This window comes from Rhipicephalus microplus, chromosome 3 (genome assembly GCF_043290135.1).
Source record: "Rhipicephalus microplus isolate Deutch F79 chromosome 3, USDA_Rmic, whole genome shotgun sequence".
Lineage (NCBI taxonomy): Eukaryota > Metazoa > Arthropoda > Arachnida > Ixodida > Ixodidae > Rhipicephalus > Rhipicephalus microplus.
In genome coordinates, this window is record NC_134702.1 from 169,635,375 (window position 1) to 169,662,504 (window position 27,130).

Genomic DNA, 27,130 nt, shown 5'->3' on the forward strand with positions numbered 1-27,130 from the left:
TGATTATTTTATTGTTTGAACAAGCTGATGAGCACCAAGAAACTCGTTAATGAGTGTTCCAGATGTAACGGGGGTGTAGCTCAGTGGTAGAGCGCTCGCTTTGCATGTGAGAAGTCCCGGGTTCCATCCCCGGCACCACCAAAGCGCTCTCAACTTTAGCGGTATCTTTTTTATTGCCTATTGTAATACTACGGCACCATGAGTTACCGGTGCGCATATCATGAAATACATTTCATTGAACAGCGCTGCCATTTTCTTTGACTATAGAGATAAGCAGCTTTCCTCAATGGTGAAAAAACTGTATCAGGCAGCAATGACGAGATGATTTTGTTTATTTCAACTATTGAATTATTTTGTTAGAACAAGCTGATGAGCACCAAGAAACTCGTTAAAGAGTGCTCCAGATGTAACGGGGGTGTAGCTCAGTGGTAGAGCGCTCGCTTTGCATATGAGAAGCCTCGGGTTCAAACCCCGGCACCTCCAAAGCGCTCTCGAATTTAGTGGTATCTTTTTTTATTGCCTGTTGTAATACTACGGCACCACGAGTTACCGGTGCGTATATCATGAAATACATTTCATCGAACAGCGCTGCCATTTTCTTTGACTATAGAAATATGCAACTTTCCTCAATGATGAAAAAACTGTATCAGGCAGCAATGACGAGACGATTTTGTTTATTTCAACTAATTGATTATTTTATTGTTTGAACAAGCTGATGAGCACAAAGAAACTCGTTAATGAGTGTTCCATATGTAACGGGGGTGTAGCTCAGTGGTAGAGCGCTCGCTTTGCATGTGAGAAGTCCTGGGTTATATCCCCGGCACCTCCAAAGCGCTCTCGACTTTAGCGGTATCTTTTTTTATTGCCTGTTGTAATACTACGGCACCTTGAGTTACCGGTGCGCATATCATGAACTACATTTCATCGAACAGCGCTGCCAATTTCTTTCACTATAGAGATAAGCGGCTTTTGTCAATGATGAAAAAACTATATCAGGCAGCAATGACGAGACGATTTTGTTTATTTCAACTAATTGATTATTTTATTGTTTGAACAAGCTGATGAGCACCAAGAAACTCGTTAATGAGTGCTCCAGATGTAACGGGGGTGTGGCTCAGTGGTAGAGCGCTCGCTTTGCTTGTGAGTTGTCCTGGGTTCAGACCCCGGCACCTCGAAAGCGCTCTCGACTTTAGCGGTATCTTTTTTTATTGCCTGTTGTAATACTACGGCATCACGAGTTACCGGTGCGCATATCATGAAATACATTTCATCGAACAGCGCTGCAATTTTCTTTCACTATAGAGATAAGCGGCTTTCCTCAATGATGAAAAAAACTGTATCAGGCAGAAATGACGAGACGATTTTGTTTATTTCAACTAATTGATTATTTTATTGTTTGAACAAGCTGATGAGCACCAAGAAACTCGTTAATCAGTGCTCCAGATGTAACGGGGGTGTAGCTCAGTGGTAGAGCGCTCGCTTTGCTTGTGAGTAGTCCTGGGTTCAGACCCCGGCCCTTCGAAAGCGCTCTCGACTTTAGCGGTATCTTTTTTTATTGCCTGTTGTAATACTACGGCATCACGAGTTACCGGTGCGCATATCATGAAATACGTTTCATCGAACAGCGCTGCCAATTTCTTTCACTATAGAGATAGGCGGCTTTTCTCAATGATGAAAAAACTGTATCAGGCAGCAATGACGAGACGATTTTGTTTATTTCAACTAATTGATTATTTTATTGTTTGAACAAGCTGATGAGCACCAAGAAACTTGTTAATCAGTGCTCCAGATGTAACGGGGGTGTAGCTCAGTGGTAGAGCGCTCGCTTTGCTTGTGAGTAGTCCTGGGTTCAGACCCCGGCACCTCGAAAGCGCTCTCGACTTTAGCGGTATCTTTTTTTATTGCCTGTTGTAATGCTACGGCATCACGAGTTACCGGTGCGCATATCATGAAATACATTTCATCGAACAGCGCTGCCATTTTCTTTCACTATAGAGATAAGCGGCTTTCCTCAATGATGAAAAAAACTGTATCAGGCAGCAATGACGAGACGATTTTGTTTATTTCAACTAATTGATTATTTTATTGTTTGAACAAGCTGATGAGCACCAAGAAACTCGTTAAAGAGTGCTCCAGATGTAACGGGGGTGTAGCTCAGTGGTAGAGCGCTCGCTTTGCATGTGAGAAGCCTCGGGTTCAATCCCCGGCACCTCCAAAGCGCTCTCGAATTTAGCGGTATCTTTTTTTATTGCCTGTTGTAATACTACGGCACCACGAGTTACCGGTGCGTATATCATGAAATACATTTCATCGAACAGCGCTGCCGTTTTCTTTGACTATAGAAATATGCAGCTTTCCTCAATGATGAAAAAACTGTATCAGGCAGCAATGACGAGACGATTTTGTTTATTTCAACTAATTGATTATTTTATTGTTTTAACAAGCTGATGAGCACCAAGAAAGTCGTTAATGAGTGTTCCAGATGTAACGGGGGTGTAGCTCAGTGGTAGAGCGCTCGCTTTGCATGTGAGAAGTCCCGGGTTCCATCCCCGGCACCACAAAAGCGCTCTCAACTTTAGCGGTATCTTTTTTATTGCCTATTGTAATACTACGGCACCATGAGTTACCGGTGCGCATATCATGAAATACATTTCATCGAACAGCGCTGCCATTTTCTTTGACTATAGAGATAAGCAGCTTTCCTCAATGGTGAAAAAACTGTATCAGGCAGCAATGACGAGATGATTTTGTTTATTTCAACTATTGAATTATTTTGTTAGAACAAGCTGATGAGCACCAAGAAACTCGTTAAAGAGTGCTCCAGATGTAACGGGGGTGTAGCTCAGTGGTAGAGCGCTCGCTTTGCATATGAGAAGCCTCGGGTTCAATCCCCGGCACCTCTAAAGCGCTCTCGAATTTAGCGGTATCTTTTTTTATTGCCTGTTGTAATACTACGGCACCACGAGTTACCGGTGCGTATATCATGAAATACATTTCATCGAACAGCGCTGCCATTTTCTTTGACTATAGAAATATGCAGCTTTCCTCAATGATGAAAAAAACTGTATCAGGCAGAAATGACGAGACGATTTTGTTTATTTCAACTAATTGATTATTTTATTGTTTGAACAAGCTGATGAGCACCAAGAAACTCGTTAATCAGTGCTCCAGATGTAACGGGGGTGTAGCTCAGTGGTAGAGCGCTCGCTTTGCTTGTGAGTAGTCCTGGGTTCAGACCCCGGCCCTTCGAAAGCGCTCTCGACTTTAGCGGTATCTTTTTTTATTGCCTGTTGTAATACTACGGCATCACGAGTTACCGGTGCGCATATCATGAAATACATTTCATCGAACAGCGCTGCCAATTTCTTTCACTATAGAGATAGGCGGCTTTTCTCAATGATGAAAAAACTGTATCAGGCAGCAATGACGAGACGATTTTGTTTATTTCAACTAATTGATTATTTTATTGTTTGAACAAGCTGATGAGCACCAAGAAACTTGTTAATCAGTGCTCCAGATGTAACGGGGGTGTAGCTCAGTGGTAGAGCGCTCGCTTTGCTTGTGAGTAGTCCTGGGTTCAGACCCCGGCACCTCGAAAGCGCTCTCGACTTTAGCGGTATCTTTTTTTATTGCCTGTTGTAATGCTACGGCATCACGAGTTACCGGTGCGCATATCATGAAATACATTTCATCGAACAGCGCTGCCATTTTCTTTCACTATAGAGATAAGCGGCTTTCCTCAATGATGAAAAAAACTGTATCAGGCAGCAATGACGAGACGATTTTGTTTCTTTCAACTAATTGATTATTTTATTGTTTGAACAAGCTGATGAGCACCAAGAAACTCGTTAAAGAGTGCTCCAGATGTAACGGGGGTGTAGCTCAGTGGTAGAGCGCTCGCTTTGCATGTGAGAAGCCTCGGGTTCAATCCCCGGCACCTCCAAAGCGCTCTCGAATTTAGCGGTATCTTGTTTTATTGCCTGTTGTAATACTACGGCACCACGAGTTACCGGTGCGTATATCATGAAATACATTTCATCGAACAGCGCTGCCGTTTTCTTTGACTATAGAAATATGCAGCTTTCCTCATTGATGAAAAAACTGTATCAGGCAGCAATGACGAGACGATTTTGTTTATTTCAGCTAATTGATTATTTTATTGTTTTAACAAGCTGATGAGCACCAAGAAAGTCGTTAATGAGTGTTCCAGATGTAACGGGGGTGTAGCTCAGTGGTAGAGCGCTCGCTTTGCATGTGAGAAGTCCCGGGTTCCATCCCCGGCACCACAAAAGCGCTCTCAACTTTAGCGGTATCTTTTTTATTGCCTATTGTAATACTACGGCACCATGAGTTACCGGTGCGCATATCATGAAATACATTTCATCGAACAGCGCTGCCATTTTCTTTGACTATAGAGATAAGCAGCTTTCCTCAATGGTGAAAAAACTGTATCAGGCAGCAATGACGAGATGATTTTGTTTATTTCAACTATTGAATTATTTTGTTAGAACAAGCTGATGAGCACCAAGAAACTCGTTAAAGAGTGCTCCAGATGTAACGGGGGTGTAGCTCAGTGGTAGAGCGCTCGCTTTGCATATGAGAAGCCTCGGGTTCAATCCCCGGCACCTCTAAAGCGCTCTCGAATTTAGCGGTATCTTTTTTTATTGCCTGTTGTAATACTACGGCACCACGAGTTACCGGTGCGTATATCATGAAATACATTTCATCGAACAGCGCTGCCATTTTCTTTGACTATAGAAATATGCAGCTTTCCTCAATGATGAAAAAACTGTATCAGGCAGCAATGACGAGACGATTTTGTTTATTTCAACTAATTGATTATTTTAGTGTTTGAACAAGCTGATGAGCACAAAGAAACTCGTTAATGAGTGTTCCATATGTAACGGGAATGTAGCTCAGTGGTAGAGCGCTCGCTTTGCATGTGAGAAGTCCTGGGTTATATCCCCGGCACCTCCAAAGCGCTCTCGACTTTAGCGGTATCTTTTTTATTGCCTGTTGTAATACTACGGCACCTTGAGTTACCGGTGCGCATATCATGAAATACAATTCATCGAACAGCGCTGCCAGTTTCTTTGACTATAGAAATATGCAGCTTTCCTCAATGAGGAAAAAACTGTATCAGGCAGCAATGACGAGATGATTTTGTTTATTTTAACTATTGAATTATTTTATTGTTAGAACAAGCTGATGAGCACCAAGAAACGCGTTAATGAGTGCCCCAGATGTAACGGGGGTGTAGCTCAGTGGTAGAGCGCTCGCTTTGCATGGGAGAAGTCTCGGGTTCAATCCCCGGCACCTCCAAAGCGCTCTCGACTTTAGCGGTATCTTTTTCATTGCCTGTTGTAATACTACGGCACCATGAGTTACCGGTGCGCATATCATGAAATACATTTCATCGAACAGCGCTGCCATTTTCTTTGACTATAGTAATATGCAGCTTTCCTCAATGATGAAAAAACTGTATCAGGCAGCAATGACGAGATGATTTTGTTTATTTCAACTATTGAATTATTTTATTGTTAGAACAAGCTGATGAGCACCAAGAAACTCGTTAATGAGCGCTCCAGATGTAACGGGGGTGTAGCTCAGTGGTAGAGCGCTCGCTTTGCATTTTAGAAGTCTCGGGTTCAATCCCCGTCACCACCAAAGCACTCTCAACTTTAGCGGTATCTTTTTTATTGCCTATTGTAATACTACGGCACCATGAGTTACCGGTGCGCATATCATGAAATACATTTCATCGAACAGCGCTGCCATTTTCTTTGACTATAGAGATAAGCGGCTTTCCTCAATGATGAAAAAACTGTATCAGGCAGCAATGACGAGACGATTTTGTTTTTTTCAACTAATTGATTATTTTATTGTTTGAACAAGCTGATGAGCACCATGAAACTCGTTAGTCAGTGCTCCAGATGTAACGGGGGTGTAGCTCAGTGGTAGAGCGCTCGCTTTGCACGTGAGAAGTCCCGGGTTCCATCCCCGGCACCTCCAAAGCGCTCTCGACTTTAGCGGTATCTTTTTTTATTGCCTGTTGCAATACTACGGCATCACGAGTTACCGGTGCGCATATCATGAAATACATTTCACCGAACAGCGCTGCCATTTTCTTTCACTATAGAGATAAGCGGCTTTCCTCAATGATGAAAAAAACTGTATCAGGCAGCAATGAGGAGACGATTTTGTTTATTTCAACTAATTGATTATTTTATTGTTTGAACAAGCTGATGAGCACCAAGAAACTCGTTAATGAGTGCTCCAGATGTAACGGGGGTGTAGCTCAGTGGTAGAGCGCTCGCTTTGCATGTGAGAAGTCCCGGGTTTCATCCCCGGCACCTCCAAAGCGCTCTCGACTTTAGCGGTATCTTTTTTTATTGCCTGTTGTAATACTACGGCATCACGAGTTACCGGTGCGCATATCATGAAATACATTTCATCGAACAGCGCTGCCATTTTCTTTCACTATAGAGATAAGCGGCTTTCCTCAATGATGAAAAAAACTGTATCAGGCAGCAATGACGAGATGATTTTGTTTATTTCAACTATTGAATTATTTTGTTTGAACAAGCTGATGATCACCAAGAAACTCGTTAATCAGTGCTCCAGATGTAACGGGGGTGTAGCTCAGTGGTAGAGCGCTCGCATTGCAAGTGAGAAGTCCCGGGTTCAATCCCCGGCACCTCCAAAGCGCTCTCGACTTTAGCGGTATCTTTTTTATTGCCTGTTGTAATACTACGGCACCACGAGTTACCGGTGCGCATATCATGAAATACATTTCATCGAACAGCGCTGCCATTTTCTTTGACTATAGAGAAAAGCGGCTTTTCTCAATGATGAAAAAAACTGTATCAGCCAGAAATGACGGGATGATTTTGTGTATTTCAACTATTGAATTATTTTATTGTTAGAACAAGCTGATGAGCACCAAGAAACTCGTTAAAGAGTGCTCCAGATGTAAAGGGGTGTAGCTCAGTGGTAGAGCGCTCGCTTTGCATGTGAGAAGTCCCGGGTTGAATCCCCGGCACCTCCAAAGCGCTCTCGACTTTAGCGATAACTTTTTTTATTGCCTGTTGTAATACTACAGCACCGCGAGTTATCAGTGCGCATATCATGAAATACATTTCATCGAACAGCGCTGCCATTTTCTTTGACTATAGAGATAAGCGACTTTTCTCAATGATGAAAAAACTGTATCAGGCAGCAATGACGAGATGATTTTGTTTATTTCAACTATTTAATTATTTTGTTGTTAGGAGAAGCTGATGAGCACCAAGACACTCGTTAATGAGCGCTCCAGATGTAACGGGGGTGTAGCTCAGAGCATTCCACTTCCAGCTTTCGAGCGATACGGCCGCGGAATGTTCGGCTCCGACGGAGCGGTATCAGCGGCCCGACCGGGCCGCGGTGACAGGGTTTTTGCGCCTAGCGCCGACGATTATCAGGTGATTTTGCCCAATCTGCCTTCCGGACGCATCGCTGCGAATACCGTTTTCATGCATGGTGATCCGAGAGCCCGGCCTTACCGCGTCGAAGACTACAAGGACACTTTTGCCAAGCTTGGTGCGCTCGACGACGTTTTGGCGTTGGGGGCGTATCAAATGAACCACGTATGGGCTGTGACACTGACGAGTGCTGAGGCCGCTCGGAAGTTGCTCTCCGCCATCGATGTGAAGGTAAAGGATCGCCCAGGTTTGCTCATTGACCCAAATAACCGCGAGGTTCGCTTGAAGCTTCACTGGTTGCTGCACGGCGTGACCGACGAAGACGTGCGTGTTGCCTTGACTCCCTATGGGAAAGTGTTCGAAGTGAAACGGGAGAAGTGGCGAGCACCGGGCATCACAGAAAAGGGCTCAACGACGCGGTCTGTGGGACTAAAGCTGCACTCCGACGTCAAGGTGGATGACATTCCGCACCAGCTCAAGATTGCCGGAGAGCTGACTCTCGTTGTCGTTCCGGGCCGTGCACCGTTGTGCCTACGGTGCAAGAGTACCGGTCACATACGTCGCGACTGCCGAGTACCCCGTTGCAGTCGTTGTCGCCGCTTCGGCCACGAAGACGCCGACTGCGCGAAGACATATGCCAGTGTGACTGGACCAGCGCAGGAAAGTGATGCACTGGAGCACCTCATGGACGAAGCAGACTCGGAAGAAACAGCAGGAGTTAACCCGAGCTCTGCTGTGGAAGATGGGTCGTCATGCCGTCAAGAAGAGGGAGTGTGTGAAGCACCAGGTAAGCCCGACACCGGGCTTCCATATGAAGGCGTAGGCGAAAGTAGTGAAAAGGTGGATGCAAGCAGCACCGGCGACACGTGTCTTGGCTCAGCAGACGAGACCCCCTCGGAGGCTGAACCGATGACTGGGATTCAAAGCGACAGTGGCACTGTGACGGGGAAGCGTCCCCGTGACGAAGGGAAAAAAAGACAAGGGCACCACTGCTGCCTCGCCGGACGAACCACCCGCCAAAACGACTCCCGCTCGGCGGCCTCTCATCCGGCCACGGCCAAACATTTCGTCGGAGCGCAAGACGGCGGAAACGCCGCCTTCGCCAACTTAAGGACTGTACTGAGACAAGGCGTTCAGGAAGGAATTGCAGTTGTAAGGTAAGCGCCATGCCCCTGGGTTTTTCGTAGCCTTACAATGGTGCAAATAGAAAATTCAATCCGTGTGGCCACTTTAAATGTGCGTGGCCTGGCCTCACGGAGAAAACAATGTCAACTTTATCGGTTAGTAAGCGACCTCGACCTTGACATACTGGCAGTCCAAGAGACTAAAGTCCATGGCGACGATGAAACTGGGGGCATGGTGCGCCAATTCTTGCCGCGGTATTCTGTTATAGTTAGCCATGTCATAGGGACTTCTTCCGGTTGCGTTTTGTTCGTCAGACAGAGTCTGGGTGCTAAAGTAGAAGCCTCAACGTCATGTCCGTCTGGTCGGCTCATTGTTTGTGATCTTTTGTTTTCGGGATTGGAATGGCGCGTAATATGCTTGTACGCACCGACTGTCACTGACGAAAGACGCATATTTTTCGAACAACTAAAGCAGTATACCAATTGTAATAGGCTCCTAATCATTATTGGCGCTTTCAACTGCGTCCTTTCAGCCAAAGACAAAACTAGCGAACGACATTACAGGGATGCAAGTACGGCTGTCTTAAGCGATACAGTAAGAGAACATGGTTTGGAGGATGTGGCTGAATGTCCCGGTGGTGGCCGGACTATGCAGTACACCCACTTTCAGGCAGCCAGCCACGCCCGACTAGATAGGGCGTACGTGAGTGTAGAATTGGTACCGCTTTGCAAGGCATACCGTGTTAACGCCGTTTCATTTAGTGACCACTGCTTGGTTAGCTTTGTAGTAGCTAGCACGAAAGAAACGAAAAGGGCCTTCAACTGGCAACTATGGAAATTGAATTCGAATCTGCTGAGGGATGAAAAATTTATGGAGGAAGTAATGACGCAAGTTGAAAAAATGAAAGTTCGCAGTAAAAAGACGTTTAGAGAAAAATGGGAGAACTTCAAGCAGGTCGTTAAATTAAAGGCTTTGGAACGCTCGAGCGCTATAAGCAGAGAAAAAGGAGCAGAAGAAAAGCTCATGCGCAGAAACCTGAAAAAATTGCTCCTCGAAGAATGTAGAATGCCCGGCATGTTTCTTGAAGATATTCGCGCGTTGAAAAGTAAAATTGAGCGGTTCGATGTCGAAAGATACCGCGGTGCTATGGTGCGGGCAAGAGCCGAGCGACTGATAACGGCAGAAGCACCGTCAAAAAGGGCGTTGGGCTCAGAAAAGTGGCATGCGCGTCGTAATCAGATAACAGAAATTGAACACGAGGGTGAAGTCAGCGATGTCGCAGATGTTATCGAGCGTGCTTTCTTTGAGCACTTCCATGGTTTATTCGCCACCAGCTCAGTTGATGTTGATCGTTTTAAAAAAGATTTTTTACCGCTGATGCCAAAGCTTGACAATAATGCAAAAGAATTATTGGAAGAACCCATTTCGGAAGAGGAAGTTAACAGTGCTATTGAAAGTATGCATCCCGGAAAATCGCCTGGCCCTGATGGTCTGACTTCCGCCTTTTATAAGTGTTTCAAGTTTGAAATAACACCAGTCTTAGCTGACGTTTATAATGAGGCATTCGAGCTGAAAATATTACCCCCGTCCTTTTCATCATCTCACACTGTTCTTATACCAAAATCGGAAGACCCCGTTGCACTGCGCAAAGTAAATTCTTACCGCCCAATCTGCCTCACTAATGGAGATTACAAGATATTCATGAAAATCCTAGCTAAAAGGTTGCAAACAGTCATTACGGAGCTCGGGGGGCCACATCAGACGTGCGGCATTAAAGGTCGAACTATCCTCACGAATATACACGCAGCCCGGAGCATCCTCGAATGTTGCGACGCTATTGGTGCGCGAGTAGCAATGCTGCAAATCGACCTCGAGAAAGCTTTTGACAGGGTGCCTCATGAAATTCTGCTGTGCATCCTAGATTATGTGAATTTAGGGAAAATAATCAAAGAGGGGGTTGTCATGGCGTACCGAGACTGCTCAACGCGGCTAATCGTTAACAAGGTGGTGGGGAAGCGCATCCCAGTCAAGCGTTCGGTCCGTCAGGGCTGTCCTCTCTCACCACTATTGTTTTGTTTGTACATAGAGTCCTTTTGTTTGAGTGTCATAGAGAATGACTGTGTCCGTGGGTTTAAGCTGCACGAAGTTGAAGTGCGACTGTTAGCTTATGCGGACGATATTGCCATTTTTTGCGCGGACTCTGACAGCATAGCAGATGCTGTCAAATGCGTTACTAACTTCTGTGCTGCAAGTGGCAGCGCTGTAAACTGGGTAAAATGCCTTGGCTTTTGTCACCGTGACTGGGCAGAAACCCCAGACAGTTTTGCCAGCATAAGGTTTGTTACGACACCGGTGAAATACTTGGGTGCCCCCCTCGAATGCTACAAAGACAGCGAATCGTACTGGAGGAGCCAAGTGGATAACCTGCGGGAAAGAGTGAACAAGTGGAATGGCTGGAATTGGTCTATGTTTTCTACAGCCACAATTTGCAACATATTCTTAGTGAGTAAAATTTGGTATATCTTACAAGTCTTACATTGTTCAAGGGTAAACATCCAAAAATTTCACCGTGTGTTCGCTGTCTTTGTGTGGGAATCGTCTTGGAAAAGATCGAGTCGGACCAATTTATTTCTTCGAGTGCGAAATGGAGGACTCGGCTTGTCGCATTTGTTTTTAAGACAGGTAGTCAATCGATTTTGTTTCTTTAGAGACGTCGACAACCCATTCCTTCGCACTGTCTGTCAACTTCGCCTGGGGCATTACTTGCCTAACATGGTTGTATCAACCTGCAGCGTACCTGGTGGTGTTTATGGCTTTCTCCGCGAAGTTGTACTTTCTTGTAGGTTTCTGTCAGTGCGGTTTTCACTTGAATATTTGAGTCAAGTCCGACGAAGAAAGTTGTACAAGGACTTATGTGATGTGTTTTTACCAGTGCCTATGTATCGGTCCCTTTACATTGTATGCCATGGCCACACTGTACTAAAGCGCGTCAAGGCGATGAAAATATCGCCAGGTGCTAAGAATTTCTTTTTTAAATTACATACCGGTACGCTGACCGTCAAAACCTGGATGGCTGCAAAGGGGTTTTACGTTCCTTGGGGCACGCATTGCATAATATGCAGAAAGGAGGAGACAATTGAGCATGTATTCATTGACTGCTGGGATGCTGTCTTTCTTTGGGACGTGCTCCAGCGCACGATCAAAAAAGACTTCCCCATAAATGCATATGGCATCCGCTATTTGCAAATACAAAGTGACGATGGTACCCCATATGATATGATAATGCTTATGGCTCTTCATAGCATTTGGAAATCCAGGATGACAGCCATGCACTTTGATGTAGATGCACAAGCACCCACCCAGTACTTCAAAGAGTATGTAAGGAATTTTGTGGATGACCGAAAGTTGCAGAAATTCCCCCCAGAATGGTTGCCACGCGTCGAATTACTATCGACGATAAAAACATTTTAACAGATGCGTGGCCACATCGTTTGAGCCATGGTTTTTACATTGTTTTGGATTGTGTTGTGTAATTATCAGTTAATATGTGTATTGTTTATGTGAGCCGAAAACAGGCAATAAAGAAAAAAAAGGGGGGTGTAGCTCAGTGGTAGAGCGCTCGCTTCGCACGTGAGAAGTCCCGGGTTCAATCCCCGGCACCTCCAAAGCGCTCTCGACTTTAGCGGTAACTTTTTTTATTGCCTGTTCTAATACTACGGCAACACGAGTTACCTGTGCGCATATCATGAAATACATTTCATCGAACAGCGCTGCCATTTTCTTTGACTATAGAAATATGCAGCTTTCCTCAATGATGAAAAAACTGTATCAGACAGAAATGACGAGATGATTTTGTTTATTTCAACTATTTAATTATTTTATTGTTAGAACAAGCTGATGAGCACCAAGAAACTGGTTAATGAGTGTTTCAGATGTAACGGGAGTGTAGCTCAGTGGTAGAGCGCTCGCTTTGCATGTGAGAAGTCCCGAGTACAATCCCCGGCACCTCCAAAGCGCTCTCGAATTTAGCGGTATCTTTTTTATTGCCTGCTGTAATACTACGGCACCACGAGTTACCGGTGCGCATATCATGAAATACATTTCATCGAACAGCGCTGCCATTTTCTTTGACTATAGAGATAAGCGGCTTTCCTCAGTGATGAAAAAAAAAACTGTATCAGGCAGCACTGACGAGACAAGTTTGTTTATTTCAACTAATTGATTATTTTATTGTTAGAACAAGCTGATGAGCACCAAGAAACTCGTTAATGAGTGCCCCAGATGTAACAGGGGTGTAGCTCAGTGGTAGAGCGCTCGCTTTGCATGTGAGAAGTCCCGAGTACAATCCCCGGCACCTCCAAAGCGCTCTCGACTTTAGCGGTATCTTTTTTATTGCCTGCTGTAATACTACGGCACCACGAGTTACCGGTGCACATATCATGAAATACATTTCATCGAACAGCGCTGCCATTTTATTTGACTATTGAGAAAAGCGGCTTTCCTCAATGATGAAAAAACTGTATGAGGCAGCAATGAGGAGATGATTTTGTTTATTTCAACTAATTGATTATTTTATTGTTTGGACAACGTGATTGGCACCAAGAAACTCGTTAATGAGTGCTCCAGATGTAACAGGGGTGTAGCTCAGTGGTAGAGCGCTCGCTTTGCACGTGAGAAGTCCCGAGTACAATCCCCGGTACCTACAAAGCGCTCTCGACTTTAGCGGTATCTTTTTTATTGCCTGCTGTAATACTACGGCACCACGAGTTACCGGTGCGCATATCATGAAATACATTTCATCGAACAGCGCTGCCATTTTCTTTGACTATAGAGATAAGCCGCTTTTCTCAATGATGAAAAAACTGTATCAGGCAGCAATGACGAGATGATTTTGTTTATTTCAACTATTGAATTATTTTAATGTTAGGAGAAGCTGATGAGCACCAAGAAACTCGTTAATGAGTGCTCCAGATGTAACGGGGGTGTAGCTCAGTAATAGAGCGCTCGCTTTGCATGTGAGTAGTCCCGGGTTCAGACCCCGGCACCTCGAAAGCGCTCTCGACTTTAGCGGTATCTTTTTTTTGCTTTTGTAATACTACGGCACCATGAGTTACCGGTGCGCATATCATGAAATACATTTCATCGAACAGCGCTGCATTTTCTTTGACTATAGAAATATGCAGCTTTCCTCAATGGTGAAAAAACTGTATCAGGCAGCAATGACGAGATGATTTTGTTTATTTCAACTATTGAATTATTTTATTGTTGAAACAACCTGATGAGCACCAAGAAACTCGTTAATGAGTGCTCCAGATGTAACAGGGGTGTAGCTCAGTGGTAGAGCGCTCGCTTTGCATGTGAGAAGTCCCGGGTACAATCCCCGGCACCTCCAAAGCGCTCTCGACTTTAGCGGTAACATTTTTATTGCCTGTTGTAATACTACGGCAACACGAGTTACCTGTGCGCATATCATGAAATACATTTCATCGAACAGCGCTGCCATTTTCTTTGACTATAGAAATATGCAGCTTTCCTCAATGATGAAAAAACTGTATCAGACAGAAATGACGAGATGATTTTGTTTATTTCAACTATTCAATTATTTTATTGTTAGAACAAGCTGATGAGCACCAAGAAACTGGTTAATGAGTGCTCCAGATGTAACGGGAGTGTAGCTCAGTGGTAGAGCGCTCGCTTTGCATGTGAGAAATCTCGGGTTCAATACCCGGCACCTCCAAAGCGCTCTCGACTGTAGCGGTATCTGTTTTTATTGCCTGTTGTAATACTACAGTTCCGCGAGTTACCCGTGCGCATATCATGAAATACATTTCATTGAACAGCGCTGCCATTTTCTTTGACTATAGAAATATGCAGCTTTCCTCAATGGTGAAAAAACTGTATCAGGCAGCAATGACGAGATGATTTTGTTTATTTCAACTATTGAATTATTTTATTGTTGAAACAACCTGATGAGCACCAAGAAACTCGTTAATGAGTGCTCCAGATGTAACAGGGGTGTAGCTCAGTAGTAGAGCGCTCGCTTTGCATGTGAGAAGTCCCGGGTACAATCCCCGGCACCTCCAAAGCGCTCTCGACTTTAGCGGTATCTTTTTTATTGCCTGCTGTAATACTACGGCACCACGAGTTACCGGTGCGCATATAATGAAATACATTTCATCGAACAGCGCTGCCATTTTCTTTGACTATAGAGATAAGCGGCTTTCCTCAATGATGAAAAAAAACTGTATCAGGCAGCACTGACGAGACAAGTCTGTTTATTTCAACTAATTGATTATTTTATTGTTAGAACAAGCTGATGAGCACCAAGAAACTCGTTAATAAGTGCCCCAGATGTAACAGGGGTGTAGCTCAGTAGTAGAGCGCTCGCTTTGCACGTGAGAAGTCCCGGGTACAATCCCCGGCACCTCCAAAGCGCTCTCGACTTTAGGGGTATCTTTTTTATTGCCTGCTGTAATACTACGGCACCACGAGTTACCGGTGCGCATATCATGAAATACATTTCATCGAACAGCGCTGCCATTTTCTTTGACTATAGAGATAAGCCGCTTTTCTCAATGATGAAAAAACTGTATCAGGTAGCAATGACGAGATGATTTTGTTTATTTGAACTATTGAATTATTTTATTGTTAGGAGAAGCTGATGAGCACCAAGAAACTCGTTAATGAGTGCTCCAGATGTAACGGGGGTGTAGCTCAGTAATAGAGCGCTCGCTTTGCATGTGAGTAGTCCCGGATTCAGACCCCGGCACCTCGAAACCGCTCTCGACTTTAGCGGTATCTTTTTTTTTTGCTTTTGTAATACTACGGCACCATGAGTTACCGGTGCGCATATCATGAAATACATTTCATCGAACAGCGCTGCATTTTCTTTGACTATAGAAATATGCAGCTTTCCTCAATGATGAAAAAACTGTATCAGGCAGCAATGACGAGATGATTTTGTTTATTTCAACTATTGAATTATCTTATTGTTAGAACAAGCTGATGAGCACCAAGAAACTCGTTAATGAGTGCTCCAGATGTAACGGGGGTGTAGCTCAGTGGTAGAGCGCTCGCTTTGCATGTGAGTAGTCCCGGGTTCAGACCCCGGCCCCTCGAAAGCGCTCTCGACTTTAGCGGTATCTTTTTTTTTGCTTTTGTAATACTACGGCACCACGAGTTACCGGTGCGCATATCATGAAATACATTTCATCGAACAGCGCTGCCATTTTCTTTGACTATAGAAATATGCAGCTTTCCTCAATGATGAAAAAACTGTATCAGGCTGCAATGACGAGATGATTTTGTTTATTTCAACTATTGAAATATTTTATTGTTAGAACAAGCTGATGAGCACCAAGAAACTCGTTAATGAGTGCTCCAGATGTAACGGGGGTGTAGCTCAGTGGTAGAGCGCTCACTTTGCATGTGAGAAGTCCTGAGTTCAATCCCCGGCACCTCCAATGCGCTCTCTACTTTAGTGGTATCTTTTTTTATTGCCTGTTGTATAACTGCGGCACCACGAGTTACCGGTGCGCATATCATGAAATACATTTCATCGAACAGCGCTGCCATTTTCTTTGACTATAGAGATAAGCGGCTTTTCTCAATGATGAAAAATACTGTATCAGGCAGCAATGACGAGACGATTTTGTTTATTTCAACTTATTGATTACTTTATTGTTTGAACAAGCTGATGAGCACCCAAAAACTCGTTAATCAGTGCTTCAGATGTAACGGGGGTGTATCTCAGTGGTAGAGTGCTCGATTTGCATGTGATTAGTCCCGGGTTCAGACCCCGGCACCTCGAAAGCGCTCTCTACTTTAGTGGTATCTTTTTTTATTGCCTGTTGTAATACTGCGGCACCACGAGTTACCGGTGCGCATATTATGAAATACATTTCATCGAACAGCGATGCCATTTTCTTTGACTATAGAAATATGCAGCTTTTCTCAATGATCAAAAAACTGTATCAGGCAGAAATGACGAGATAATTTTGTTTATTTCAACTATTGAATTATTTTATTGATTGAACAAGCTGATGAGCACCCAAAAACTCGTTAATCAGTGCTTCAGATGTAACGGGGGTGTAGCTCAGTGGTAGAGCGCTCGCTTTGCATGTGAGAAGTCCCGGGTTCAATCCCCGGCTCCTCCAAAGCGCTCTCGACTTTAGCGGTATCTTTTTTATTGCCTGTTGCAATACTACGGCACCACGAGTTACCAGTGCGCATATCATGAAATACATTTCATCGAACAGCGCTGCCATTTTGTTTGACAATAGAGATAAGCGACTTTTCTCAATGATGAAAAAAAACTGTATCAGGCAGCAATGACGAGATGATTTTGTTTATTTCAACTATTGAATAATTTTATTGTTAGAACAAGAGAATGAGCACCAAGAAACTCGTTAATGAGTGCTGCAGATGTAACGGGGGTGTAGCTCAGTGGTAGAGCGCTCGCTTTGCATGTGAGAAGTCCCGGGTTCAATCCACGGCACATCCAAAGCGCTCTCGACTTTAGCAGTATCTTTTTTATTGCCTATTGTATTACTACGGCACCACGAGTTACCGGTGCGCATATCATGAAATACATTTTATCGAACAGCGCTGCCATTTTCTTTGACTATAGAGATAAGCGGTTTTTCTCAATGATGAAAAAAACTGTATCAGGCAGCAATGAGGAGATGATTTTGTTTATTTCAACTAATTGATTATTTTATTGTTTGGACAACGTGATGAGCACCAAGAAACTCGTTAATGAGTGCTCCAGATGTAACAGGGGTGTAGCTCAGTGGTAGAGCGCTCGCTTTGCATGTGAGAAGTCCCGGGTATAATCCCCGGTACCTACAAAGCGCTCTCGACTTTAGCGGTATCTTTTTTTATTGCCTGCTGTAATTCTACGGCACCACGAGTTACCGGTGCGCATATCATGAAATACATTTCATCGAACAGCGCTGCCATTTTCTTTGACTATAGAGATAAGCCTCTTTTCTCAATGATGAAAAAACTGTATCAGGTAGCAATGACGAGATGATTTTGTTTATTTGAACTATTGAATTATTTTATTGTTAGGAGAAGCTGATGAGCACCAAGAAACTCGTTAATGAGTGCTCCAGATGTAACGGGGGTGTAGCTCAGTAATAGAGCGCTCGCTTTGCATGTGAGTAGTCCCGGGTTCAGACCCCGGCACCTCGAAACCGCTCTCGACTTTAGCGGTATCTTTTTTTTTGCTTTTGTAATACTACGGCACCTTGAGTTACCGGTGCGCATATCATGAAATACATTTCATCGAACAGCGCTGCATTTTCTTTGACTATAGAAATATGCAGCTTTCCTCAATGATGAAAAAACTGTATCAGGCAGCAATGACGAGATGATTTTGTTTATTTCAACTATTGAATTATCTTATTGTTAGAACAAGCTGATGAGCACCAAGAAACTCGTTAATGAGTGCTCCAGATGTAACGGGGGTGTAGCTCAGTGGTAGAGCGCTCGCTTTGCATGTGAGTAGTCCCGGGTTCAGACCCCGGCCCCTCGAAAGCGCTCTCGACTTTAGCGGTATCTTTTTTTTTGCTTTTGTAATACTACGGCACCACGAGTTACCGGTGCGCATATCATGAAATACATTTCATCGAACAGCGCTGCCATTTTCTTTGACTATAGAAATATGCAGCTTTCCTCAATGATGAAAAAACTGTATCAGGCTGCAATGACGAGATGATTTTGTTTATTTCAACTATTGAAATATTTTATTGTTAGAACAAGCTGATGAGCACCAAGAAACTCGTTAATGAGTGCTCCAGATGTAACGGGGGTGTAGCTCAGTGGTAGAGCGCTCACTTTGCATGTGAGAAGTCCTGAGTTCAATCCCCGGCACCTCCAATGCGCTCTCTACTTTAGTGGTATCTTTTTTTATTGCCTGTTGTAATACTGCGGCACCACGAGTTACCGGTGCGCATATCATGAAATACATTTCATCGAACAGCGCTGCCATTTTCTTTGACTATAGAGATAAGCGGCTTTTCTCAATGATGAAAAATACTGTATCAGGCAGCAATGACGAGACGATTTTGTTTATTTCAACTTATTGATTACTTTATTGTTTGAACAAGCTGATGAGCACCCAAAAACTCGTTAATCAGTGCTTCAGATGTAACGGGGGTGTATCTCAGTGGTAGAGTGCTCGATTTGCATGTGAGTAGTCCCGGGTTCAGACCCCGGCACCTCGAAAGCGCTCTCTACTTTAGTGGTATCTTTTTTATTGCCTGTTGTAATACTGCGGCACCACGAGTTACCGGTGCGCATATTATGAAATACATTTCATCGAACAGCGATGTCATTTTCTTTGACTATAGAAATATGCAGCTTTTCTCAATGATCAAAAAACTGTATCAGGCAGAAATGACGAGATAATTTTGTTTATTTCAACTATTGAATTATTTTATTGATTGAACAAGCTGATGAGCACCCAAAAACTCGTTAATCAGTGCTTCAGATGTAACGGGGGTGTAGCTCAGTCGTAGAGTGCTCGATTTGCATGTGAGTAGTCCCGGGTTCAGACCCCGGCTCCTCCAAAGCGCTCTCGACTTTTGCGGTATCTTTTTTTATTGCCTGTTGTAATACTACGGCACCACGAGTTACCGGTGCGCTTATCATGAAATACATTTCATCGAACAGCGCTGCCATTTTCTTTGACTATAGAAATAAGCGGCTTTTCTCAATGATGAAAAAAACTGTATCAGTCAAAAATGACGGGATAATTTTGTTTATTTGAACTATTGAATTATTTTATTGTTGAAACAAGCTGATGAGCACAAAGAAACTCGTTAATGAGTGCTCCAGATGTAACAGGGGTGTAGCTCAGTGGTAGAGCGCTCGCTTTGCATGTGAGAAGTCCCGGGTTATATCCCCGGCACCTCCAAAGCGCTCTCGACTTTAGCGGTATCTTTTTTATTGCCTGCTGTAATACTACGGCACCACGAGTTACCGGTGCGCATATCTTGAAATACATTTCATCGAACAGCGCTGCCATTTTCTTTGACTATAGAGATAAGCGGCTTTCCTCAATGATGAAAAAAAACTGTATCAGGCAGCACTGACGAGACAAGTTTGTTTATTTCAACTAATTGATTATTTTATTGTTTGAACAAGCTGATGAGCACCAGGAAACTCGTTAATGAGTGCCCCAAATGTAACAGGGGTGTAGCTCAGTAGTAGAGCGCTCGCTTTGCATGTGAGAAGTCCCGGGTTCAATCCCCGGCACCTGCAAAGCGCTCTCGACTTTAGCGGTATCTTTTTTATTGCCTGCTGTAATACTACGGCACTACGAGTTACCGGTGCGCATATCATGAAATACATTTCATCGAACAGTGCTGCCATTTTATTTGACTATAGAGAAAAGCGGCTTTCCTCAATGATGAAAAAAACTGTATCAGGCAGCAATGACGAGAAGATTTTGTTTATTTAAACTAATTGATTATTTTATTGTTTGAACAAGGTGATGAGCACAAAGAAACTCGTTAATGAGTGCTCCAGATGTAACAGGGGTGTAGCTCAGTGGTAGAGCGCTCGCTTCGCATGTGAGAAGTCCCGGGTTCAATCCCCGGCACCTCCAAAGCACTCTCGACTTTAGCGGTAACTTTTTTATTGCCTGTTGTAATACTACGGCACCACGAGTTACCGGTGCGCATATCATGAAATACATTTCATCGAACAGCGCTGCCAATTTCTTTGACTATAGAGATAAGCGGCTTTTCTCAATGTTGAAAAAAAACTGTATCAGTCAAAAATGACGGGATAATTTTGTTTATTTCAACTATTGAATTATTTTATTGTTAAAACAAGCTTATGAGCACCAAGAAACTCGTTAATGAGTGCTCCAGATATAACGGGGGTGTAGCTCAGTGGTAGAGCGCTCGCTTTGCATGTGAGAAGTCCCGGGTTCAATCCCCGGCTCCTCCAAAGCGCTCTCGACTTTAGCGGTATCTTTTTTATTGCCTGTTGCAATACTACGGCACCACGAGTTACCAGTGCGCATATCATGAAATACATTTCATCGAACAGTGCTGCCATTTTGTTTGACAATAGAGATAAGCGACTTTTCTCAATGATGAAAAAAAACTGTATCAGGCAGCAATGACGAGATGATTTTGTTTATTTCAACTATTGAATAATTTTATTGTTAGAACAAGCGAATGAGCACCAAGAAACTCGTTAATGAGTGCTGCAGATGTAACGGGGGTGTAGCTCAGTGGTAGAGCGCTCGCTTTGCATGTGAGAAGTCCCGGGTTCAATCCACGGCACATCCAAAGCGCTCTCGACTTTAGCAGTATCTTTTTTATTGCCTATTGTATTACTACGGCACCATGAGTTACCGGTGCGCATATCATGAAATACATTTTATCGAACAGCGCTGCCATTTTCTTTGACTATAGAGATAAGCGGTTTTTCTCAATGATGAAAAAAACTGTATCAGGCAGCAATGAGGAGATGATTTTGTTTATTTCAACTAATTGATTATTTTATTGTTTGGACAACGTGATGAGCACCAAGAAACTCGTTAATGAGAGCTCCAGATGTAACAGGGGTGTAGCTCAGTGGTAGAGCGCTCGCTTTGCATGTGAGAAGTCCCGGGTATTATCCCCGGTACCTACAAAGCGCTCTCGACTTTAGCGGTATCTTTTTTTATTGCCTGCTGTAATTCTACGGCACCACGAGTTACCGGTGCGCATATCATGAAATACATTTCATCGAACAGCGCTGCCATTTTCTTTGACTATAGAGATAAGCCGCTTTTCTCAATGATGAAAAAACTGTATCAGGCAGCAATGACGAGATGATTTTGTTTATTTCAACTATTGTATTATTTTATTGTTAGGAGAAGCTGATGAGCACCAAGAAAATCGGTAATGAGTGCTCCAGATGTAACGGGGGTGTAGCTCAGTAATAGAGCGCTCGCTTTGCATGTGAGTAGTCCCAGGTTCAGACCCCGGCACCTCGAAAACGCTCTCGACTTTAGCGGTATCTTCTTTTTAATGCCTGTTGTAATACTACGGCACCACAAGTTACCGGTGCGCATATCATGAAATACATTTCATCGAACAGCGCTGCCAATTTCTTTGACTATAGAAATATGCAGCTTTCCTCAATGATGAAAAAACTGTATCAGGCAGCAATGACGAGACGATTTTGTTTATTTCAACTAATTGATTATTTTATTGTTAGAATCAGCTGAGGAGCACCAAGAAACTCGTTAATGAGTGCTCTGATGTAACGGGGGTGTAGCTCAGTGGTAGAGCGCTCGCTTCGCATGTGAGAAGTCCCGGCTTCAATCCCCGGCACCTCCAAAGCGCTCTCGACTTTAGCGGTAACTTTTTTATTGCCTGTTGTAATACTACACCACCACGAGTTACCGGTGCGCATATCATGAAATACATTTCATCGAACAGCGCTGCCATTTTCTTTGACTATAGAGATAAGCGGCTTTCCTCAATGATGAAAAAAACTGTATCAGGCAGCAATAACGAGATGATTTTCTTTATTTCAACTATTTAAATAGTTTATTGTTAGAACAAGCTAATGAGCACCAAGAAACTCGTTAATGAGTGCTCCAGATGTAACGGGGGTGTAGCTAAGTGGTAGAGTGCTCGCATTGCAAGTGAGAAGTTCCGGGTTCAATCCCCGGCACCTCCAAAGTGCTTTCGACTTTAGCGGTATCTTTTTTATTGCCTGTTGCAATACTACGGCACCACGAGTTACCAGTGCGCATATCATGAAATACATTTCATCGAACAGCGCTGCCATTTTCTTTGACAATAAGAGATAAGCGACTTTTCTCAATGATGAAAAAAACTGTATCAGGCAGCAATGACGAGATGATTTTGTTTATTTCAACTATTGAATAATTTTATTGTTAGAACAAGCTAATGAGCACCAAGAAACTCGTTAATGAGTGCTCCAGATTTAACGGGGGTGTAGCTCAGTGGTAGAGCGCTCGCTTTGCATGTGAGAAGTCCCGGGTTCAATCCACGGCACATCCAAAGCACTCTCGACTTTAGCGGTATCTTTTTTATTGCCTGTTGTAATACTATGGCACCACGAGTTACCGGTGCGCATATCATGAAATACATTTCATCGAACAGCGCTGTCATTTTCTTTGACTATAGAAATATGCAGCTTTCTTCAATGATGAAAAAACTGTATCAGGCAGCAATGACGAGATGATTGTGTTTATTTCAACAATTGAATTATTTTATTGTTAGAACAAGCTGATGAGCACCAAGAAACTCGTTAATGAGTGCTCCAGACGTAACGGGGGTGTAGCTCAGTAATAGAGCGCTCGCTTTGCATGTGAGTAGTCCCGGGTTCAGACCCCGGCACCTCGAAAGCGCTCTCGACTTTAGCGGTATCTTTTTTTATTACCTGTTGTAATACTACGGCACCACGAGTTACCGGTGCGCATATCATTAAATACATTTCATCGAACAGCGCTGCCATTTTCTTTGACTATAGAAATATGCAGCTTTCCTCAATGATTAAAAAACTGTATCAGGCAGAATGACGAGATGATTTTGTTTATTTCAAATAATTGATTATTTTATTGTTTGAACAAGCTGATGAGCACTAAGAAACTCGTTAATGAGTGCTCCAGATGTAACAGGGGTGTAGCTCAGTGGTAGAGCACTCGCTTTGCATGTGAGAAGTCTCGGGTTCAATCCCCGGCACCTCCAAAGCGCTCTCGACTTTAGCGGTATCTTTTTTATTGCCTGTTGTAATACTACGGCACCACGAGTTACCGGTGGGCATATCATGAAATACATTTCATCGAACAGCGCTGCCATTTTCTTTGACTATAGAGATAAGCGACTTTTCTCAATGATGAAAAAAACTGTTTCAGGCAGCAATGACGAGATGATTATGTTTATTTCAACTATTGAATTATTTTATTGTTAGAACAAGCTAATGAGCACCAAGAAACTTGTTAATGAGTGCTCCAGATGTAACGGGCGTGTAGGTCAGTGATATGGCGCTCGCTTTGCATGTGAGAAGTCACGGGTTCAATCCCCGGCACCTCCAAAGTGCTCTCGACTTTTGCGGTATCTTTTTTATTGTCTGTTGTAATACTACGGCACCACGAGTTACCGGTGCGCATATCATGAAATACATTTCATCGAACAGCGCTGCCATTTTCTTTGACTATAGAGATAAGCGGCTTTTCTCAATGATGAAAAAACTGTATCAGCCAGAAATGACGGGATAAATTTGTTTATTTAATCTATTGAATTATTTTATTGTTAGGAGAAGCTGATGAGCACCAAGAAACTCGTTAATGAGTGCTCCATATGTAACGGGGGTGTAGCTCAGTGGTAGAGCGCTCGCTTTGCATGTGAGAAGTCCCGGGCTCAGACCCCGGCCCCTCGAAAGCGCTCTCGACTTTAGCGGTATCTTTTTTTTATTGCCTGTTGTAATACTACGGCAACACGAGTTACCGGTGCGCATATCATGAAATAAATTTCATCGAACAGCGCTGCCAATTTCTTTGACTATAGAAATATGCAGCTTTCCTCAATGATGAAAAAACTGTATCAGGCAGCAGTGACGAGATGATTTTGTTTATTTCAACTATTGAATTATTTTATTGTTTGAATCAGCTGATGAGCACCAAGAAACTCGTTAATGAGTGCTCCAGATGTAACGGGGGTGTAGCTCAGTGGTAGAGCGCTCGCTTCGCATGTGAGAAGTCCCGGGTTCAATCCCCGGCACCTCCAAAGCGCTCTCGACTTTAGCGGTAACTTTTTTATTGCCTGTTGTAATACTACACCACCGCGAGTTACCCGTGCGCATATCATGAAATTCATTTCATCGAACAGCGCTGCCATTTTCTTTGACTATAGAGATAAGCGACTTTTGTCAAAGATGAAAAAACTGTATCAAGCAGCAATGACGAGATAATTTTGTTTATTTCAACTATTGAATTATTTTATTGTTAGGAGAAGCTGATGAGCACCAAGAAACTCGTTAATGAGTGCTCCAGATGTAACGGGGATGTAGCTCAGTGGTACAGCGCTCGCTTTGCATGTGAGTAGTCCCGGGTTCAGACCCCGGCACCTCGAAAGCGCTCTCAACTTTAGCGGTATCTTTTTTTATTGCCTGTTGTAATACTACAGCACCACGAGTTACCGGTGCGCATATCATGAAATACATTTCATCGAACAGCGCTGCCAATTTCTTTGACTATAGAAATATGCAGCCTTCCTCAATGATGAAAAAACTGTATCAGGCAGCAATGACGAGATGATTTTGTTTATTTCAACTATTGAATTATTTTATTGTTAGAACAAGCTGATGAGCAACGAGAAACTCGTTAATGAGTGCTCCAGATGTAACGGGGGTGTAGCTCAGTGGTAGAGCGCTCGCTTTGCATGTGAGAAGTCTAGGGTTCAATCCCCGGCACCTCCAAAGCGCTCTCGACTTTAGCGGTATCTTTTTTTACTGCCTGTTGTAATACTACGGCACCACGAGTTACCGGTGCGCATATCATGAAATACATTTCATCGAACAGCGCTGCCATTTTCTTTGACTATAGAGATAAGCGGCTTTCCTCAATGATGAAAAAAACTGTATGAGGCAGCAATGACGAGACGATTTTGTTTATTTCAACTAATTGATTATTTTATTGTTAGAATCAGCTGAGGAGCACCAAGAAACTCGTTAATGAGTGCTCCAGATGTAACGGGGGTGTAGCTCAGTGGTAGAGCGCTCGCTTCGCATGTGAGAAGTCCCGGCTTCAATCCCCGGCACCTCCAAAGCGCTCTCGACTTTAGCGGTAACTTTTTTATTGCCTGTTGTAATACTACACCACCACGAGTTACCGGTGCGCATATCGTGAAATACATTTCATCGAACAGCGCTGCCATTTTCTTTGACTATAGAGATAAGCGGCTTTCCTCAATGATGAAAAAAACTGTATCAGGCAGCAATAACAAGATGATTTTCTTTATTTCAACTATTTAAATAGTTTATTGTTAGAACAAGCTAATGAGCACCAAGAAACTCGTTAATGAGTGCTCCAGATGTAACGGGGGTGTAGCTCAGTGGTAGAGTGCTCGCATTGCAAGTGAGAAGTTCCGGGTTCAATCCCCGGCACCTCCAAAGTGCTTTCGACTTTAGCGGTATCTTTTTTATTGCCTGTTGTAATACTACGGCACCACGAGTTACTGGTGCGCATATCATGAAATACATTTCATCGAACAGCGCTGCCATTTTCTTTGACTATAGAGATAAGCGGCTTTCCTCAATGATGAAAAAAACTGTATCAGGCAGCAATAACGAGATGATTTTCTTTATTTCAACTATTGAAATAATTTATTGTTAGAACAAGCTAATGAGCACCAAGAAACTCGTTAATGAGTGCTCCAGATGTAACGGGGGTGTAGCTCAGTGGTAGAGCGCTCGCTTTGCATGTGAGAAGTCCCGGGTTCAATACCCGGCACCTCCAAAGTGCTCTCGACTTTTGCGGTATCTTTTTTTATTGTCTGTTGTAATACTACGGCACCACGAGTTACCGGTGCGCATATCATGAAATACATTTCATCGAACAGCGCTGAAATTTTCTTTGACTATAGAGATAAGCGGCTTTTCTCAATGATGAAAAAAACTGTATCAGCCAGAAATGACGGGATAATTTTGTTTATTTCAACTATTGAATTATTTTATTGTTAGGAGAAGCTGATGAGCACCAAGAAACTCGTTAATGAGTGCTCCATATGTAACGGGGGTGTCGCTCAGTGGTAGAGCGCTCGCTTTGCATGTGAGTAGTCCCGGGCTCAGACCCCAGCCCCTCGAAAGCGCTCTCGACTTTAGCGGTATCTTTTTTATATCCTGTTGTATTACTACGGCAACACGAGTTACCGGTGCGCATATCTTGAAATAAATTTCATCGAACAGCGCTGCCATTTTCTTTGACTATAGAGATAAGCGACTTTTCTCAATGATGAAAAAACTGTATCAAGCAGCAATGATGAGATAATTTTGTTTATTTCAACTATTGAATTATTTTATTGTTAGGAGAAGCTGATGAGCACCAAGAAACTCGTTAATGAGTGCTCCAGATGTAACGGGGATGTAGCTCAGTGGTAGAGCGCTCGCTTTGCATGTGAGTAGTCCCGGGTTCAGACCCCGGCACCTCGAAAGCGCTCTCGACTTTAGCGGTATCTTTTTTTATTGCCTGTTGTAAGTTACCGGTGCGCATATCATGAAATACAATTCATCGAACAGCGCTGCCAATTTCTTTGACTATAGAAATATGCAGCTTTCCTCAACGATGAAAAAACTGTATCAGGCAGCAATGACGAGATGATTTTGTTTTTTTCAACTATTGAATTATTTTATTGTTAGAACAAGCTGATGAGCACCAAGAAACTCGTTAATGAGTGCTCCAGATGTAACAGGGGTGTAGCTCAGTGGTAGAGCACTCGCTTTGCATGTGAGAAGTCTCGGGTTCAATCCCCGGCACCTGCAAAGCGCTCTCGACTTTAGCGGTATCT

At 43.5% G+C, this 27,130-nt stretch overlaps 37 non-coding genes across 37 annotated transcripts; all 37 read left to right on the plus strand.

Annotated features, from left to right (window-relative positions):
* The first annotated feature begins 69 nt into the window (after positions 1-69).
* On the plus strand, positions 70-141 carry TRNAA-UGC (transfer RNA alanine (anticodon UGC)). Its single transcript has one exon. It is a non-coding gene; the product is annotated as a tRNA-Ala (tRNA).
* Positions 142-411: 270 nt separating this feature from the next.
* On the plus strand, positions 412-483 carry TRNAA-UGC (transfer RNA alanine (anticodon UGC)). The gene has a single exon. It is a non-coding gene; the product is annotated as a tRNA-Ala (tRNA).
* Positions 484-757: 274 nt separating this feature from the next.
* TRNAA-UGC (transfer RNA alanine (anticodon UGC)) lies at positions 758-829 on the plus strand. Its single transcript has one exon. It is a non-coding gene; the product is annotated as a tRNA-Ala (tRNA).
* A 1,314-nt stretch (positions 830-2,143) lies between these two features.
* TRNAA-UGC (transfer RNA alanine (anticodon UGC)) lies at positions 2,144-2,215 on the plus strand. The gene has a single exon. It is a non-coding gene; the product is annotated as a tRNA-Ala (tRNA).
* A 274-nt stretch (positions 2,216-2,489) lies between these two features.
* On the plus strand, positions 2,490-2,561 carry TRNAA-UGC (transfer RNA alanine (anticodon UGC)). Its single transcript has one exon. It is a non-coding gene; the product is annotated as a tRNA-Ala (tRNA).
* A 270-nt stretch (positions 2,562-2,831) lies between these two features.
* Positions 2,832-2,903, plus strand: TRNAA-UGC (transfer RNA alanine (anticodon UGC)). The gene has a single exon. It is a non-coding gene; the product is annotated as a tRNA-Ala (tRNA).
* Positions 2,904-3,871: 968 nt separating this feature from the next.
* Positions 3,872-3,943, plus strand: TRNAA-UGC (transfer RNA alanine (anticodon UGC)). Its single transcript has one exon. It is a non-coding gene; the product is annotated as a tRNA-Ala (tRNA).
* A 274-nt stretch (positions 3,944-4,217) lies between these two features.
* On the plus strand, positions 4,218-4,289 carry TRNAA-UGC (transfer RNA alanine (anticodon UGC)). The gene has a single exon. It is a non-coding gene; the product is annotated as a tRNA-Ala (tRNA).
* Positions 4,290-4,559: 270 nt separating this feature from the next.
* TRNAA-UGC (transfer RNA alanine (anticodon UGC)) lies at positions 4,560-4,631 on the plus strand. The gene has a single exon. It is a non-coding gene; the product is annotated as a tRNA-Ala (tRNA).
* Positions 4,632-5,250: 619 nt separating this feature from the next.
* TRNAA-UGC (transfer RNA alanine (anticodon UGC)) lies at positions 5,251-5,322 on the plus strand. Its single transcript has one exon. It is a non-coding gene; the product is annotated as a tRNA-Ala (tRNA).
* A 618-nt stretch (positions 5,323-5,940) lies between these two features.
* TRNAA-UGC (transfer RNA alanine (anticodon UGC)) lies at positions 5,941-6,012 on the plus strand. Its single transcript has one exon. It is a non-coding gene; the product is annotated as a tRNA-Ala (tRNA).
* Positions 6,013-6,287: 275 nt separating this feature from the next.
* On the plus strand, positions 6,288-6,359 carry TRNAA-UGC (transfer RNA alanine (anticodon UGC)). Its single transcript has one exon. It is a non-coding gene; the product is annotated as a tRNA-Ala (tRNA).
* A 272-nt stretch (positions 6,360-6,631) lies between these two features.
* On the plus strand, positions 6,632-6,703 carry TRNAA-UGC (transfer RNA alanine (anticodon UGC)). The gene has a single exon. It is a non-coding gene; the product is annotated as a tRNA-Ala (tRNA).
* A 273-nt stretch (positions 6,704-6,976) lies between these two features.
* Positions 6,977-7,048, plus strand: TRNAA-UGC (transfer RNA alanine (anticodon UGC)). Its single transcript has one exon. It is a non-coding gene; the product is annotated as a tRNA-Ala (tRNA).
* A 5,130-nt stretch (positions 7,049-12,178) lies between these two features.
* Positions 12,179-12,250, plus strand: TRNAA-CGC (transfer RNA alanine (anticodon CGC)). Its single transcript has one exon. It is a non-coding gene; the product is annotated as a tRNA-Ala (tRNA).
* A 1,655-nt stretch (positions 12,251-13,905) lies between these two features.
* On the plus strand, positions 13,906-13,977 carry TRNAA-UGC (transfer RNA alanine (anticodon UGC)). The gene has a single exon. It is a non-coding gene; the product is annotated as a tRNA-Ala (tRNA).
* Positions 13,978-14,250: 273 nt separating this feature from the next.
* TRNAA-UGC (transfer RNA alanine (anticodon UGC)) lies at positions 14,251-14,322 on the plus strand. Its single transcript has one exon. It is a non-coding gene; the product is annotated as a tRNA-Ala (tRNA).
* Positions 14,323-15,976: 1,654 nt separating this feature from the next.
* Positions 15,977-16,048, plus strand: TRNAA-UGC (transfer RNA alanine (anticodon UGC)). The gene has a single exon. It is a non-coding gene; the product is annotated as a tRNA-Ala (tRNA).
* A 621-nt stretch (positions 16,049-16,669) lies between these two features.
* On the plus strand, positions 16,670-16,741 carry TRNAA-UGC (transfer RNA alanine (anticodon UGC)). Its single transcript has one exon. It is a non-coding gene; the product is annotated as a tRNA-Ala (tRNA).
* Positions 16,742-17,016: 275 nt separating this feature from the next.
* On the plus strand, positions 17,017-17,088 carry TRNAA-UGC (transfer RNA alanine (anticodon UGC)). The gene has a single exon. It is a non-coding gene; the product is annotated as a tRNA-Ala (tRNA).
* A 1,307-nt stretch (positions 17,089-18,395) lies between these two features.
* TRNAA-UGC (transfer RNA alanine (anticodon UGC)) lies at positions 18,396-18,467 on the plus strand. Its single transcript has one exon. It is a non-coding gene; the product is annotated as a tRNA-Ala (tRNA).
* A 967-nt stretch (positions 18,468-19,434) lies between these two features.
* Positions 19,435-19,506, plus strand: TRNAA-UGC (transfer RNA alanine (anticodon UGC)). Its single transcript has one exon. It is a non-coding gene; the product is annotated as a tRNA-Ala (tRNA).
* A 273-nt stretch (positions 19,507-19,779) lies between these two features.
* TRNAA-UGC (transfer RNA alanine (anticodon UGC)) lies at positions 19,780-19,853 on the plus strand. Its single transcript has one exon. It is a non-coding gene; the product is annotated as a tRNA-Ala (tRNA).
* A 274-nt stretch (positions 19,854-20,127) lies between these two features.
* TRNAA-CGC (transfer RNA alanine (anticodon CGC)) lies at positions 20,128-20,199 on the plus strand. Its single transcript has one exon. It is a non-coding gene; the product is annotated as a tRNA-Ala (tRNA).
* A 275-nt stretch (positions 20,200-20,474) lies between these two features.
* TRNAA-UGC (transfer RNA alanine (anticodon UGC)) lies at positions 20,475-20,546 on the plus strand. The gene has a single exon. It is a non-coding gene; the product is annotated as a tRNA-Ala (tRNA).
* Positions 20,547-20,821: 275 nt separating this feature from the next.
* On the plus strand, positions 20,822-20,893 carry TRNAA-UGC (transfer RNA alanine (anticodon UGC)). Its single transcript has one exon. It is a non-coding gene; the product is annotated as a tRNA-Ala (tRNA).
* Positions 20,894-21,859: 966 nt separating this feature from the next.
* On the plus strand, positions 21,860-21,931 carry TRNAA-CGC (transfer RNA alanine (anticodon CGC)). Its single transcript has one exon. It is a non-coding gene; the product is annotated as a tRNA-Ala (tRNA).
* Positions 21,932-22,205: 274 nt separating this feature from the next.
* On the plus strand, positions 22,206-22,277 carry TRNAA-UGC (transfer RNA alanine (anticodon UGC)). The gene has a single exon. It is a non-coding gene; the product is annotated as a tRNA-Ala (tRNA).
* A 275-nt stretch (positions 22,278-22,552) lies between these two features.
* On the plus strand, positions 22,553-22,624 carry TRNAA-UGC (transfer RNA alanine (anticodon UGC)). The gene has a single exon. It is a non-coding gene; the product is annotated as a tRNA-Ala (tRNA).
* A 618-nt stretch (positions 22,625-23,242) lies between these two features.
* TRNAA-UGC (transfer RNA alanine (anticodon UGC)) lies at positions 23,243-23,314 on the plus strand. Its single transcript has one exon. It is a non-coding gene; the product is annotated as a tRNA-Ala (tRNA).
* A 966-nt stretch (positions 23,315-24,280) lies between these two features.
* TRNAA-CGC (transfer RNA alanine (anticodon CGC)) lies at positions 24,281-24,352 on the plus strand. The gene has a single exon. It is a non-coding gene; the product is annotated as a tRNA-Ala (tRNA).
* A 619-nt stretch (positions 24,353-24,971) lies between these two features.
* On the plus strand, positions 24,972-25,043 carry TRNAA-UGC (transfer RNA alanine (anticodon UGC)). The gene has a single exon. It is a non-coding gene; the product is annotated as a tRNA-Ala (tRNA).
* A 275-nt stretch (positions 25,044-25,318) lies between these two features.
* Positions 25,319-25,390, plus strand: TRNAA-CGC (transfer RNA alanine (anticodon CGC)). Its single transcript has one exon. It is a non-coding gene; the product is annotated as a tRNA-Ala (tRNA).
* Positions 25,391-25,664: 274 nt separating this feature from the next.
* Positions 25,665-25,736, plus strand: TRNAA-UGC (transfer RNA alanine (anticodon UGC)). Its single transcript has one exon. It is a non-coding gene; the product is annotated as a tRNA-Ala (tRNA).
* Positions 25,737-26,010: 274 nt separating this feature from the next.
* TRNAA-UGC (transfer RNA alanine (anticodon UGC)) lies at positions 26,011-26,082 on the plus strand. Its single transcript has one exon. It is a non-coding gene; the product is annotated as a tRNA-Ala (tRNA).
* A 619-nt stretch (positions 26,083-26,701) lies between these two features.
* Positions 26,702-26,774, plus strand: TRNAA-UGC (transfer RNA alanine (anticodon UGC)). The gene has a single exon. It is a non-coding gene; the product is annotated as a tRNA-Ala (tRNA).
* Positions 26,775-27,030: 256 nt separating this feature from the next.
* On the plus strand, positions 27,031-27,104 carry TRNAA-UGC (transfer RNA alanine (anticodon UGC)). Its single transcript has one exon. It is a non-coding gene; the product is annotated as a tRNA-Ala (tRNA).
* The last annotated feature ends 26 nt before the right edge of the window (positions 27,105-27,130 follow it).